Source organism: Haliaeetus leucocephalus, unplaced genomic scaffold (genome assembly GCF_000737465.1).
Source record: "Haliaeetus leucocephalus isolate CR32 unplaced genomic scaffold, Haliaeetus_leucocephalus-4.0 Scaffold848, whole genome shotgun sequence".
NCBI lineage: Eukaryota > Metazoa > Chordata > Aves > Accipitriformes > Accipitridae > Haliaeetus > Haliaeetus leucocephalus.
Genome location: NW_010973284.1, coordinates 15,582,497 through 15,599,088, shown reverse-complemented (window position 1 = coordinate 15,599,088; position 16,592 = coordinate 15,582,497). Strand labels below are relative to the sequence as shown.

Below are 16,592 nucleotides of genomic sequence, written 5' to 3'. Positions count from 1 at the left end.
TTATGACAGTGCTGAAGATTTCTGGCACCTTACGTCCTCCTAAGCTGGAGTAAAATAAATAAATAAATAGATCCAAGTAAAAGAATGTAATAAAAAGTTACTGTCAATCACAGGAAAATACTTGACCTGCCATGAATAAAGTGTTATTAAGGTGTGAGAGTAAGTTTAAGTGATTTTAAAAGTCAATAGTGCCATAACTCAAGGTGTGTTACATACTAGAAATTGTAACTTGAATGCTTAAGTTGTACGGAGCCCTTGCCTTCCCTCTAATTCTTTCCAGCGGCCCATTTTTCCCAGTCCCACCCTACCATGGCATCCCAATAGCAAAGCTCCGTTAAAATACAAGTAGAACAAGTCAATTAATCTGAAACTCAAGAAAGTCTCAAATATTGTGTAGGAAAAATTGAAAACAAGCCCATACAAGTGAGACAGTATAACTATAACAGACTAAATACAATACCCCCAAAATGATTAATAATCGTTTATTAATGATCACATTGGACAGCTGCAGGGAAAGTGCCTTTGTACCATAACTGGATGAAGACGCAACCAGAAAGAAATAAAACAATCAAAAATTACGTTTACCAGTAGCAGATCAGGCCGAGTACATACCACACACGGGGATAAGATACTACTCTAGGAAGCAGGCTTTCTGAGACCAGCACACTTAAGACCTAAATTACCATGGACTAGGGAATGGAATAATGCAGAACCGCATGAAAGGAAGGCAAACCCTGCTTACAAAATAGCAGTGAGTCAGCTCCTGAGGACTGGTCTATGACTGTTCTGAAAACAAGATACACATTCCTTACGTGCCCTCTGGTTGTACAGAATGAAAACAAGTCCATCCCCTAAATACTTTTAATATGGTAGATGAAATTCCAAAAAAGGTGTCAAGAAACATCAGTAACACCGTTTAACCCATTCAAACTTCAGAAAACATTTTCAACCAGTGCTGATTCACACAGCCTTTTAACCCTATACACATCTATCCATGTTTGGTGCATTTAATAAGCAAGAAACTCTCATATCCCTGGCCTCAGATCAATCAGAAACAGCTTATCTTGAGGATACCTCCAACTCTAAAAGGTCACTGAGTTATTTTTAAGAGAATCTCTTTCTAAAATGCCATGACCCTTTAGTCTGCCTAGTTCCATCATCTGTGATCAGACTATCCAGAAAGCGAAGAATAAGCTCCAAGGCCTTTTGTGACAAGCTGTGAAACTCAGCCATTTTATATTATAAGGAACACTGAGTAACATAGCTACTCCGAGCATTTATTTGGAGAACACAACTACATTTGTCCTCATTCAAAAATCAAAGATAGCTGTCAGGTTTTCATAACCCATCTTCCCCTTAGCAAGTGCCCTTGGCTGCAAGCAGCTCTCTCCTTGACCACATTATAGCTCATTTTGTTGTTGTTTAGGGACTATCTGTGGGCTTTCTGATCTTCTGCTCTTTTTGTTGTTTTCAGATATTATTGGTGACTGGGGCTTTTCCTGGTATATTGACTATTTCTGAAAAAAAAAAAAAACCCCAAAAAAAAACCAAAAAACCAAAAAACCCCAAACCACTCAAAGAATTACTGCAGCACGCATGCAGGAAAAAAATAAGTCAAATAAGTCAGCTCTATCAATATTACTTTGCTGAGAAGTATTAAAACAAGGTGCTGGCCACTGAATATCATGCCAGCATACACTCACTGAATGGAAGCATCCTGTGCGACCCCTCCCAAAAGAACAGAAACCTTGAAACTGGCTCATTTCAGGGAAAGGATTAAAGGTTGTTTTTTCAGGTGTTGTTCTTGCACACTGAATCCCTCTGCCAGACACTGCAGTTTATCATTGCTAAACACTTATATTGCAGAAGCACCTAGAGGCCTCAAGTAGGTCAGGGCCTCAGCACACACAGTACAGAATATATGCATAATACTTGACAGCATAATACTTGCCTCATCATATTTTTCTATTTCTAGTGTTTGTCTTCCCACTAACACAGCTCTGCGCGCAACCCACGCAAGAAAAAGAAACTCAATGACACTGCAAGAAAACCACCCAAGTTCTACCAACTATGTATGTAAGTGCTATCCAACATATAAGGAAAACAGAATAAGTCTACCCCTCATTGGGATATTACATGTAAGGATCTAGCTAAATGTCAAAGCAAAGCAGGTCTGGGGCTTTTTAGGTTGGCATAACTCCTGTTATTATAGGAAAGACAAAAGTGGCTGTTGAAATAAGATTTGGTAAATGTTTATGGATGAGAGCTCCAATTCTCATTTTCCCATCCCCTACAACCTAGACATACCCTTTTAGTGAAAGAAAGAGTTTCTCAGTTGTTGCCTTCAGATTGAACCCTGGTTGAGACAGAGCAGGGGTACAAAACCAAAACAAACAAAAAGGTTTACATGAGCTGTAGGGAAAGAAACTAAAGAGTACTAAAAAGCACATTTGCATATCTTAAATTAGCTGGATTAAAGATGGACAAATATGCCATAAATATGAAATGATGTTTAACAAGATGATGGAGCTCTTGGCAACCTGATTATTTTACCAAGCTGACAGCCACTCATCCCAGATTGTCTCAGTCTAAATACACATACCAGGACAGCACAATCCAGAGGAGGAGTGGACCAATACATTCCCATAACATTACCCATGCTTTTTGCTCCATGCTGCTGACCCTTCTGATATCTCCCTGCTCCACCACCACCGACGTCCACCTTCCCAAACACTCATCCACATCCTGCAGAGCTTCCCCACAGCTCCCCATCCAGTTCCCTCAGCTGAAAAGGAAATACTGGCACTGCTGTGGATCTTGACTACAAGTTACCACCAATTAGCTGCTGCTCAGGGACTAGGGAGTACCCAGACTCTGGAAAAAACAGCCATTGCTCATCAACCAAAAGGTGGTAACTTGACATGGGACTGTCTAGCTCTATCACAGCCCATTGCTTCTTGCATCTAAAGAAAACCCCATGCAATACCCCTATTTCCACAGCCCTCTCCATCTCCCCCATGCCACAGGAATGTCCGCTGCCCCCAACCTCCAGCAGCAGTACCAACGTCCCAGCCCAGTGTCACGGGAGGCAGCAAGGCACCACACAGCACAACCTGCCAAAAAGGCAAGGCATGCAGGACTGCCAGATCCAGTTGCAAACTACAGCTGGACCCCAGCCTATAGCTCTGGTGTAAGCAACAATCTGGGTTTTTTCGGGGTAGTGGTGGTTGAGCTTTGCCTCTAAACACCCAAACCACCATGCTTCCTCCGTAGAAAAGATTAAAAAAAAAAAAAACCCAAAAACCACTGGTCAGTGCTCTCCTTAACTACCACAGGACTTCAAAACAACACAAGGCAGGGAGGTGGGGGCGGGGCAGCCAGCAGCTGTCTGGGGTTTTCCTTTTTTACAAAATTTCTTTTCGTGGAATTTTCTTTTTCCCCTAATGTTTCAAACATCAGTAATGTTAACAATCATTTAGTTCCTTACATAATTACTTGAACTACCCATAAAAATTGTTTTGCAGCCTGCCTGGAAAAACATTTTATTTCAAAAGGTAGCAGATTCAGTTTATGAGCAGAAAAATCACATTTTTTTTGCCCAGCTCCTGCAGAATGTAAGAGTTAAGGGAACGGGAAAGAGACTGATGCCTTATTGATCAAATCAATTCTAATTATGCATAGAAAACTTTTCCACAGCTTCCAGTAATACACTGAGCAAGAGCTACCTCATGAAATGCGAAGTCAGATAAGTGGAAAGTTTGGGAGTTTATTGCTCAGCAACAAAGGCCGGGATTTTATATATCCAATCACTGGAGGCAGTGGAATGTTATAATTGCAAGCAAACTCTAGCACTTGAAATAATAAATAAAACTAGAGAAATATATTATTTATTTAAATTTAAAACTTTTCTAAAAGAGGCCAATAAAAAGCTGTGTACAGAGAAACACAATATTACTGTTAAACCACAGCAGCACTAAAATATTTGGGCAACAGAACTGTTTGTCTTTCTCCCTTGCAAATCTCTCTTTCTCCCCCCATCTTTACAGTCTGAGATGCCAGGCAATAACGTCACCAACTTCTAAGGGTATGTCCTGTTCACCATCAAGAGGTGTAAATACAGCAGTACTAGACAACATTAGGCCCATCTACACAAGGAAAACCAGGTCTTGGAAAGGCCAACTTTTCCCCATCCCAGCCCAATCCCTTCCGTAGTTTCTGAATTGCTGTAAGTGTTTTACCCCCCTGTGAAACTAAATCAGGTATGGACAAGGATAGGCATACTTTACCCTTTGATGCTGAACCTCACTATGCTGATTTGGTGCCCCAGTGTTCACAGCCAGCCTCTAAGAGTACAAAAGAACAAGCACACTGTGATGGTGCTCCCTTATTCAAGGGAGTATCACCTACTGAAGACAAGGGACGAAGCTTGAGGGAGCGACCACATGTTTGGAATCTCTTCCCTTCTATCCAAAACACACCTCCTGAGATTCCAGTTGAGAACTTAGAACAGGTAAACATTTCAAAACAACATCATATTGTGTCAAACACATAACTAGCATTACTGAAGCCTACTGAATTTTGTACATATCCGGTAGGAAACAGGTCTATACACATGAAAACATGCAACACAACATTATTCTGCTGAAGGTTTAAAGAGAGCACTGCTGCATTTTGACCCTGCTCACATTTTTCTCTGCCACAGCAAGTTTGCTGACAAACACCCATGAGCACCGTCTCCTTCCTCGCCCCGTGCTGCAGTTGGTATCACCGCCCATGGCCAGGCCGGGCTCAGGCTTGCAGGACGACAAGCTGGCTGGAAGCAGCTCAGCCCACAGATTCGTGGCTGTTGGGACTGGCTTTTGCTATCAGTAATAGACAAGTCTCCTGTCTAGGCAAAGAAATACGGCAGCAAAAACAGTGGAAAACCCAGCAAAGTAGAGCTATTTTCCAGTTCCTGTATCTAATGTTAACATTGAAAATTCTGCTGGGACCACAGGAAGAAAAGACAACCTGACATGAAAATTGTAACATTGGAACCAGGTACACAGAAGTCCTTTTCATTGCAAAGAAGTAGTCAAAATGACATCTATATCTACACCTAAGGAAAAATTTACTTCTGCCTTGAGGCAGCCTTGGCAATAACATTGTTGCAAGCAGAAAACAGTTTATCAGTTTTGGGGGGAATTTAACTCAATTTACTTTATCTGTCAATTAATAAACTTCTAATTACTGCTTCTGGTATTGAAACACACACACACAGAGGGGAAACAGCGCCCTTGCTCTCCAATCCCCTTGCCGTACCTGGTCCCAGCAGGGAGGCGACAGGGCCGGCACGTGGTGGTGCTTCCTGCACTGGTCACGGTCCCTGCAGGGTCTTCTGGCTCCCCTCTGGCACGCAGCCGGTCCCTGGGGTCGGTTGGGGAGCCGGCTGGAACCAGCCATGACCGGTGCAGGGCAGCCCTGCCCTCCTCCCTCAGCCCTCGCTGCCAACACCGCGCCAACCGTGGCTGATACCAACATCCGTATAACTCGGTATGTGAGCAGGCAGACCTGCAGGGAGCCCCTACAACATACCTCAGTATTAAGCTAGAAGTTGAACTGCAGGTGAACGTCCAGGAAAGTCTGCCGTTTGCAACACATCTGGAACCTGCGCACCCTCCTCCTGAGGCTGGGGGACACTTAACACACACAGCTCTTCAGGACATCCACCTTTTGTCTGCCCCTTGGTTGCTGTTGTCAAAAATTGATTTTGATATTGTCAAAAATTGATTTTATTTTCATAAGCGAGCTACTCCCGGTCTTACCCTCTGACTCCACCACAAGCTCACAGCTCAAACGCAAGAAATACAAAGGACCATCAGCACAAGCTACACCTGGCACTCACTCCACGAACAGATTAGAGCAAGCTGACAGGTTACCTCCTAACTTTAAGTTTGGTATTAATACATTTTTGTAATTAACTCACGGGGGGAGCTGATGCATAGCAAGTAAATCCGACAGATTTGCCTACCTCTGGAGAACAAACAGTCTTACACTGCACAGAGAAGCTACATTCCAAGATGCCAGTAAAGCAGGACACAAGAAATGAAAGAAAATAACCAAGCAAATCCACCCTTCCTTGGGTCCCTTCATTCCTACTTCCAGAAGAAGGTCAGCATCGCCACTTCTTATGTGCATATAGTAAACAAATAGCTTATACAGACAAGTTGTTCTTAAAACAAATCAAAAGCACATCGGTGAAATGTGATCTAAAATAAACCAGCTATGTTTGAGGATATCAATATTTCCCCTGGCACTTCAGGATTCTGCAGCTGCAGAAATTCCTCTAACAAAATTCAAAAGAACTTAAAGCTTATGCTCCCATGGAAGAGGTTTCCAGACACAAGTATATTATATATACACATACACACTCCATCACAGTAACCAGACCATAACACTTGCACTGGAAAGCCCCTAGCCACACTTTAACATTTTGCTGATTTAGCTGTATCAGCCAAGATTATTTTTTTTTCTTGCTTCCCAACTATGCCAGCAAAAACGTTACTGCAGAAGCCCTTCTAGTGGCTGTGAAATTTTTCTGCCTGCATAAACTGTTCCTTTCATAGGACCCAGTTTAAGCAGCACCAGCAGAAAAATTCCTCTCGTAGTCACAGGGCCACCTCAGAAGGAAGTGGCAAGACCGGGTAATGAAAGTGTGCAAGCAGGAGGCGTGAATGCAAAGGAGAGCATTGCATCAGTCTAGCTTATGTCTACAGAAAAAGGGAGGAAGCAGTAACTGCCATCACACCAGGTCTGTGCCAGCAGAAACTAAACTGCAAAGTCACAATCCTACTGCAAGAAGTAACAGCAGTAAAATTCTGCACACAGGTCAGACTGACCAACTTCACTTTGAGAGATGTGGCATTTCATTTCCTATTTGGATTTTTGTGTCATGTTTTGTGTGTGATGTATAATCTTGAGAAACAAACAGACTGCCTGAAAACATAAGTGCAAGCCATTCCATTTATGTCAATTAGATACTAATCCTATCCCCCCCCAGAGATGACTACATGTCAGTTGGGTTAACAGTTTCACTGATAAGACACATATCACCATTTCTTTGCTAAAACTTATCTCAACTCCAAACCATCCGTAAAAGCCTGTTAGGAGTGAAACCACCCGTTTCCCCATCCAGGAGTAAACAACTTCTCCACTCTTCCTAATGATCACCCTTATAATGCAGTCTCATCTTGACTACGTGAAAAGTACTCAATATTAAGAATAGAGAGGTGTGGGTTAGAAAACAAAAAAGTTTAAGACAGATTCAGTATAAAGACTGCCCTGCCTGTGTTTCTACTCAAATATAAGTCTTCTCTGTCCCCTTCTTTTTTTTTTTAAACCCAGATCTGCTGCAGGTTATCCAGCCTGCCACATCACATCAACGCAGAAGCCAGTAAGGCCTGGCTGCAGAATTTAGGTCAGCTTGTCTGTGGAGTACATAAGGTCTTGCACACAGCCATGAATTTCCTAGTAATGCTTCAATAATCCCTCTTCATCCTGCTATGCAGCTATTTTACTAGTAGTTGCTAGCTTTCCTCTAACTCCAACAAAGAGTCTCCACAGGAGGGATGTTTGCAGGCGAATGAGCCACTGCCTCTTCCTTGAGAAGCAGGAAGCTGGTTGTTGAATCAAATAAATGCCGATTCTTATTTCCCAAGACAAAAAAAGTGAAGGATTCCCAACGCATGCTAGAAAAGGACTTCCCTTTTTTAACCACACAAGGAAAGAAATAATCAGACAGAGCTGAAAATTACCCTTAGAACATTAGGAATAATTTTCTTAACGGATCATTTAAACAAACCCATGCTGGGTCAATAAATAAAAAAAATAACATCAAAATGCGACTAATAAATTCAGACAGTCTAAGGGACAGATGCTGGTATTTCTGGAGAGAAAGCATCAACTCAAGGTGAAAAACACTGTGCCTCTTCAAAGAATGGTTCCCTCTAGAAGTGAATTGCGGGCCACTGCCATCCCAAGCATTGTACGAGCACACATAAGTAGTAGCCCTGTTCTTAAGGAATCTCTAAAGGTGCGTAAAAATACGCAAAGTCTTTTTAGAACATGGTCCTCAGAGCAGGAGTTCCACATAAACTGGAAAGCAGAGTCATGTAAGAAAAAATAAATCTTAATAGCATACACCAAAACCTTGATCTTCTCTGAGTCTTCATACAACAAGATGAATCTAACTAAGTCTTCTTAAGTGTGACAACCTGAAAGATGTGAATGCAAGAATAAATACCAGTTTCCAGGAACGGTTATGGGAATCTCAGCAAATAAAAACACAGCTAGTAAGCTGACAGTTCGTTTTGTCTTAAAACCCATCAATCTGCTACCTTTTTGGGCTCTGTGGTTGCTGCATAACATTGTGCTCCTCGAAAGCTGGCACTTTTATCTCCCTATTAGAAAAAAGAATAAAGCTGAGGAAAAACTCTTTCCTCAAGACATCAAATTGCTCTTCAACATTCAAACATTTGTTAAGAGTATTCCTAGTCCATTCCTTCCAACTCACATGGAGCCTGGATACAGGTATTGGCAAACACATACTGCGCCGTACTGCACATTAGATGTGTCAATCAAATACCCCCGAAAACACAAAGTTGCCATTTGTTTATGTTTACCTCAGATCTGTTACAGAACTCAAGCATATAACATGCACCCATGCCAGGCCTACAGATGACGTGGTTGTCGTTACTAGGCCACCATCGTATCACACATGTTAGCAAGACTTTTTAAGGAACAGAACTCTATTTTTATAACTAATGATCATCCACAACTTGATTCAAGTCAGCATCAGACAACGTTTCCCATTCCTGGCTCAGTACCTGATCAGGCTGTGCTTCTCTTCCTTCCTCCTCCGGCTTCAGCTGGGCTGACCACTGGCTCCAGGAGACTCTGGTGACAGGAGTACCAAGCCAGGTCACTGACGGTCACTTTCTCATTTTGACAAGCACCACAGACTCTTCCTGTATAAAAACAAACTGCTGTGAATCAAAGTGGCCAAATAAAGTCTCAACGCTAGCCAAGTGTCAGAGAAATGCCACTCTGTGACATGGAAGCAGAATGTTAGTCATCCTTTTGCCACCAGTGCCCGATCTCTGGGGAAGGCTGAGCACACCCTTATAATTTCAGAAATACTCTAATGAGTTGTTCTATTCTTGAAGAGCAGAGATCCCTCAAATAAGCAATTTGCCATTTCCCACATATTTTCTTAAACATACTGGCTCATCCAAACTTAACAAAGGGCATTGCTACTTCTGTGCCACCACTTCCCTACACCACCATAAAAGCCAGACCAGACCCCAATGACACGGTAGCTGCACAACACATGTGCTCCACACAACTGCTTTGATCATATCTGAAGTACTGCATTACAGCAGTATGCCAGGCAAGCATCCCACCTTGAGTCAATGAGCTGCCTGGAAAACCTCTGGAAAATGCCCCTATCCCTGGGATACACAAAATAGAGAAGAAACAGGATTCCCCGTCTTCCTCCTTTAGCCCAACACTTCCACCAGCCAAGACCCCAGCATGGCTGCCTTTACCTCCAGGGACTCAGAGGCTGCAGGGCGGAGCAGAACCCACAGATGGAAAGCAACAGCTCAGCAAAACGAACAGCCAGACTCCAGCAGGTAATTAATGAGTATTTATTTTAGTTTGCTGCTTATTAAGTATGCCTTGTTATAAATCAAGTATTTTACAGTAATTGCCTCCAATCAACAAACACTGAGAAAGCTGCTACGTAGACCAATGCTGCTTCATAAGTGAAAAGAGTCCCCTAGCAACAGGCAGGGCTCTACACCACTCTCCATGCGCAGCAGGCCAGCCGCCACTGCCTCGCTGCCCTTCTTGTGCCTCTCCTGCCCTGGCTGCACCCCAAGCAGCGCTGCTGCATGCCCAAGCCCTTCCCCGGCACTGCCAACCGCTGCACGCTGCTGCCAGGCTGCAAACGCCAGCACAGCAGGGCACTCGCTGCAAGGCTGGCAAGTCCCAGCCCAGCTGGCAGCAGCTCCTCGACAGGAACAGAGGCAATCCCCCAGGACAGGGAACGAACGCCCTGCAGCCAGGGCTCAAAGGCAGGGACAACTGGCTGCATCCCCTGCTTCAGCCACCAGCCCGTTGCTTCCACACTGGTGGCAGCTGCAGCGGGGAGCTGCTCTGCTGTTAGGGTCCATGCCCAGTGCTGAGCACAGTGCACTCACCCAGCTGAGCGGCTCCCAAGCCACTGCAGCAAAAAAAAACCAAACCAACACAGACACGCTTCCCTCTTAATTTACTTTCTGAGGCCTTTTCAGGGTTGGCACCCGCTGGCACTCAGAAGCCCACAGGAACAAGCCCTGTGTCATGCTTTCCACTGAGAGCTTTTTAAAGGTCAGCAGGAGCCTGCTGTTCCAGGTTTCTTCCTAGTGGTAGAGACCCAGGATAAGGAGATAGGGAAGACACTGCCAAATGCACAAGTAAATATGCATCTTAAAGAACTCCCTCTTTCAAAGGGGTCGGGGTGGTCAAGTGGTCTTGGGAGAACTAAATCCCTTCTTGCAGCATACGTCACCAGAACTGGAGTTTTCGGAGACTGTTGTTTTTTAAATACACGGGGGAAAAAGCTCTGACTAGATACTTTACAAAGGCCTATTGCAAGCAGGTTTCAGAACAGACCTTTGGATTGTACTTGAGCTCTGACAGCAAACGCTCTCTTAGCCACTGGGCCGTTCACCTTGGTTGTTTCTGTAACCTTTTCTCACGAGTTCAGAGACCCATATAAGAAGGGCCTAAGCAGAGCTCGCCATGCCCTCCAACCCCTCCTCAGCAGCCACCCCAAAGGCAACAAGCTGTTTCTGAAAACAGAAGGCAAAGGCAGTTCCCACCTCCAAAGTAGGAGGGCTGCGTTTTTTGAACATGCATCAGCATTTAAGGAAAGGTGTCAGGAGAGGCCAAACAGCACCACCATGACACTTGGTAAGGCATGGAAGAACAGGACAGCTTGTCTTCAGGACCTGTATCACAATGTGAAAGACTGCTGAGGTTCACCACCCTCCCCTTCCCAGAACAGGCTGAGCACATTAGTTGGATCGTAGCTGGAGGAGAGGTGGAGGGAAACAAATGACAAAACACACTCATAAGATTTTGGTTTAAAAGAAAACCAGCAAACAAACAAAACGCCCAAACAACAAACAAAAACCCAAAACCAAACCAAACCAAACCCCCAAACACCAAAACCCAACCTAAAGCAGAAATTCTCATATGAATCATACCAGTGCATAAGTAGATGCTTGGGCAGAGCCAAGACCAGCGAAGGAATCTTCCCTGCAGTTCTCGACACAGAAATCCTCCTGGATTTTGTTCTAAATCCCATTTGAAGAATTCCCTCTTTATGCTTCTTCCTTCAGCTCCCCCTCCCATTTTTGAAGAGACAACCTCAATTTATTAAAACAAAGCAACATCTTTCTTACAGAATCATCTGCTCTGATACAAGAATACACACCCACTGTTACAGAGTCGGCATATGCAACAGTGGGTACGAAGAAGATTAAATAAGGAGCACATGCACCACTTCTCTTATAACCTAGTCCCCTCCGGCACTCATTCCTTTTAATCCTTCTGTTTTCTTTCAGGGCTCTTCAGCATAGGGAAAGACTTACACCCCATTTACACTGGGGTGTTGGCATCACCCAGTGCCAACTTTATCTGAATCACAGCCAGGCACTTGGCACTTCAGGCATAACACATGCAACCTCCAAATGCCATGTCCTATATACTGTAGCCTACATGTGGTTGCCTTCATTTGTACAGTCACTTGATCAAATATCTTTTCCACTATGGAAAACGCTACTTCTGTTGCGCTTTACAGGGGGTGCATTTAACAGGGAAACAAACAATCATTGCTAACAGAGTGAAAAAAAATCAGATGATGCACTTACAGAGCAAATTATTATGAATTCTGTAAAGAAAGGAGGATGGAAATCACAGTATTTTGGGGAAGAAGTAGAGATCTTGGAAAAAACCCTCAGCTAATAAAATATGTAAAGCAGTTCCAGTCATGACAGGTTTAATTTCAGGACAACTGAGTAATTCTCAGTTCTACATGTATCTCCAAGTACCCAGCCAACAGCAGACATTTGACAATCACTTCGGTGAAAACACCATCTTCCTCCCTTGTTGCTGCATAAGAACAACAACAAACCACCACACAGGAAAAATGTCATGCCATCAAGAGAGAAGAAAAACCCCAAACCAGCACAGAAACCTACTGTAGAAGCACTGTCAAAAGCAGCATGTAACCTAACCAGATAAATAACAGATTTTGTTGCTATCTCTGAGTGAGGTTTCACAATCAGCTTAAGCTGATCTGTGGCCACCCTGCTGCTTAACACTCCCACTCTCTCCCCTGGTGTGTGCCTCGGAGAAGCATCCTGCCCCACCAAGGCAGAGGTGGGTGGGCAGGACGGCAGGACTTGAACTTTCAACAGCAGTGTGAGCTCAAATTTGCTCCAGCTGGTCTTGAAACCACACTCCCTTTGGAAAGCACCTTAGGCATTGCTCCTACTCCATGGGAGCCTAGAGAATCCTACTGCTGCTCCCTGCAGAGTTCATTGTCCATACTAGGGCTTCGCTGCGGCTTTTCACATACCACCCAACCACCCCTTTATTTCGGGAGCATCTTGTAATTCTCTCCTTCTCTTTGCGGCCACCTCTTCCCTTCTCCATGAGCCAGGGCCTGTGCGCAAAACTTCTTCCTGCTTCCTCTCTTGTCGCAGAAGGCAGGAATATAACCAAGGCATTAACAAATCAAACCTTGCTGAGCAAGCAGGCAAAATTTCCCAGGGCTATAGGTAACCTGTTGTTTGATCCACAGGCCCTAAGAGAGGTGACTGCTGCTGGTAGCTCTGGTATTACATTCAGTAGCAGATAGCAAGCCAGATCTAAGATCTTTCAAGTTCAGACAGCAAGAAGGTAAAAATAATCAGACACTGAAGACATGGACGAGGTGACAGAAATCGGCAGCTATCAGTGTGGAGGGCCGCCATTCTCTCTTCATTCACAAAAGAAACAGCAGAACTGGAGCACAGAGCGCTCCTCACACTGACCAGCTGCGTGCTGGTTGTGACCGGGCTGCTCTGGGCTGCTGTGCACATGGACAGACTGCGATTTTACAACACAAATTAGGCAGGTGCAAAACTATTCAGCCGAAACTAGGCTTGTACCAATGCAACCTGTAAGTTTAGAGGTGCCCATTAAATTTGCTGGAATTAATACATATGTCCACACAGGAATCTGTATAACTTTGCAACGTGCTTTCAAGCTGATTGCAAACTGCAAGAACCTGGCCATTCAGCTGTGAGCATGAAAGCCCTATTTCCAGAGATGAGACTCCCACAGTCAGATAAACAAGTCATACACTTTTCAAGTGCAGAACAGTACATACAACTTCATGCTTTAAGATTTTCTTTGATATTTACTCACACTTATCTCAACAATTTTATCTCCTTTCCTTTGCCACACTGTCACTATTTTCTTTTCTATTTTTGCATGCCTCTCATTCTTATTTTCTGGCTTTACTACATGCTTCACTACTTTTCTTCTCCTGTAACTCTGGCCCCAGCAGTTTGTTTGTTTAAAATCTGTTTCAGTTCAACTGATTGATGCTAACAAGGACACTCTTAAATTTACCTTTCAACTTAGGTACATCCTAAATCAAATTACACTAAAAATAAACAAAGCATAACCACAAATTTTAACCACTGGAAATAGAGTCTTGTCCAAACCACTGTATTTTTCATTTTCCTGGTTTATTATTAGTATAGTTCTGTCTCATTCTCAGTCCACTCTTTTTTTCCAAGAACGACTCTTTTCCCATTATCCTCATTAGACACTTTCCTACCCACTTCCATCTAGCACTGACCAAACTCACAATTTCTGCAACACCAACGAGCGTCTGTGTATCTGCATTCCTCCACTTCCTTGTTTCAAGAGCTGACAGATTTGTTGTCAGACGGATAGGTAAGGAGAAGAGCAAAACTATCAAGCCAGTCTTCCCTTTCTGTCTGTGAACAATGCCAACAAGGTAAAAAGTGAAGAAATGTAGTATGGGTTATAAAACAGCAAATGTTACTTTAAAAAATTCAAATGCATGAGAAGTTTCATTTCCCTTTTGTCAGTTCCTCTTCTAAGTTAGGTAGTTTAGGCTTTATTTGTTAATGTAATTAGACAGAAAGCAAGTACATGAAAGTTTCTGGATGGCAGCCATTGAGAGGAACCCTGTGTGTGGACTTCTCAGTTTGTATTTTTAAACACCAGTCAGATTAAGTGTGAAGTCTGGTTCCTCCGTGCATCTTTGATGAAGGCAATTGCTAATGCATGTGGAAAGTGTTTGTAACCATAGCGGTGCTTGAAAACAAAGCAAGATAGTGCACTACACTTCTCACTCAAGTTTTAATGCAGAGACTGTCAGACCAAAATAATTCCTACTCTCCCTTTCCACTATCTGTACACAAAGCACAATGTACAGATACGCAAGATGGACATTCACTGACATTTGCATTGGTTTAGTGGACAAATTTATACTGAACAATCCAGATGACATCAGCTTAACAATGTGTTCCTCTGTGCTGGACTGCAAAGGCAACAAAATGTCTATTACATAATACTTCTGTATAAAATATTAATATTCACAGAGGAAGCTTTTGAACTGAAAGGTTATTTTCAATGATTAGCAAATCAGTGTTGCATAAGCTTGGTTTTTTCATCAGCGTATTTGAGATAGACAACCAACTATACTTTTTGTTGACAAAATACGAAAAAATCAACTTTGTATGTGCACACATCAACGTACATAAAAGATCTCCCTGGGGTTACCAGCTTCTCTTTCGACCTTAAAGGTACTGCAAGATTATAGAACTGCCTCCATCTCTAGCACACACAGCTTCAGCATGCCTACACTAGGGTTCTTCCAGGCATGGGTATTCTTTATACAAGTTCTCACACCAGCTAAAAGTATGTAAGTTTCCTTTCCTTCCTATCCTAAGGCTGAAGAACAGATAGATATTCAGACATCATATTCACATATACATCCTATGCACTTGTTTTGTCCTTAGAGCTATAATCCCAAGTTGGAAAATCATTGCAGCAAGAATAAAGTGCTTCAAGCAAAGTCTACCCGAAACAAAGAACGCTACTTCTAGCAGGCATGTTGGTATCTGTGGCATTGGCCAGACTTGAAAACACTAGAGGTGCGGCAGCCCTGGCTTCTGTAGAACCCAAGGGCAATCAGGAACACCTTTTATAGAGAAACTTATCTCAGTGCTGACTTGTAAAGAATGAAGTCCAAGGGGAAAAAAACAAACCTCCATCTTGGCTGTGGCTTTGTAGCCATTAGGCTGAATGGGGGCGGGTAGGAGCCTGCCTCGCTGCTTCATTGCAAGGGCTATAAAGAGCCTTTGTGTTTGTTTTTTTTCCTTTCTGTGTGTACCTTTACATAATGAATCTATGGAAGGGGTCCATCTAGAGCACCACCAGACTCCAGCAGGTGCTCCAGGACAGTGTTTGCTGTAGGTCTCATCGTATTTACCAGCTCCATGTGAGTGTCACAGATAAGACATCTAGAACAGCAACAGACACCTGTATTTCAGCAGCCCCACCCATGGTCTCAACATACAGAGGAAATCATCAAGAGACATCACTCAGAAAAATCCTGAGCGAGTTAATAGAGAAGGATTTTAAAACTCCAGTCTGGGAATTGTGCAATTTTTTCAAATTTAAATGCACAGCAAAGAGTTTGAAGACATGTTTGATACGAAAGGGTAGCAACAGCATTTAATTATCTGTTATGCCCACACCTTGGGTCTGAGAAATCTTCCATTGCATTTTCCTGGTCTTCAAAGGAGACGTTCATAAGACAGAATACCTGAAATGCCTAACTTTTAACAAACAGACCATATACAGCGAGGGTTCTTTTTTTAACACTAACAAAGAACAAGGCAGGTCACAAGAACCAGACCATTTCTTTTTCTATTGATCACACAATACAAAATACAGGACCATGGTGAATAAAGGTGATTGCTATCCTCACCTGCTGCTGGCTGCCATGTGCTTTCAGCCTGGTTAATTTTTTGGCTGCTTCATCAGAGTTACATCCACCAAGAAAAGGATCTCTGAAAGGAAAAAATCTGAGCAACAAATAACTTTCCTCTTCCCCTAAGGGTGGCTGTATTTTACACCATGATTCTTTTTGAAGTCTTGAAAATCACAACTACTTTAGTCTTCGAACAAATCACTTCTGAGGAAAGAGCTCAGGTGGAAAGAAGGAAGATTATAGGTAGCAACAGTTTTGAGACTACATGAACAATGTGTTTTCGTATCCTGATTTATACTTCAAGAGGAGGAAGAAGAAAAGGGAAGGTATTTCTTTTAAAACAGTGCCAACAAACGGGTCCTTGGTGCAGCCATACTCTCTTCTCGCACTACTGCTTGCCTCCAAGCATTGGGCAAAAGTGGCATTTTGCTGGCTTGTTTCCAAGAAAACAAGTTTCCTCCTTCCAAGGATATCTCCCTGAACA

The 16,592-nt window shown here is 43.1% G+C and overlaps 1 protein-coding gene across 1 annotated transcript in view; it reads right to left on the bottom strand.

Annotated features, from left to right (window-relative positions):
* The window catches only part of LRRC8D (leucine rich repeat containing 8 family, member D), a 41,441-nt gene extending 32,443 nt beyond the window's left edge, over positions 1-8,998 (bottom strand). Inside the window, exon 1 of the mRNA XM_010582607.1 lies at positions 8,865-8,998. The gene's annotated coding sequence lies outside the window, so the exon portion shown is untranslated. The remainder of the gene's footprint in view (positions 1-8,864) is intronic.
* Positions 8,999-16,592: the final 7,594 nt, after the last annotated feature.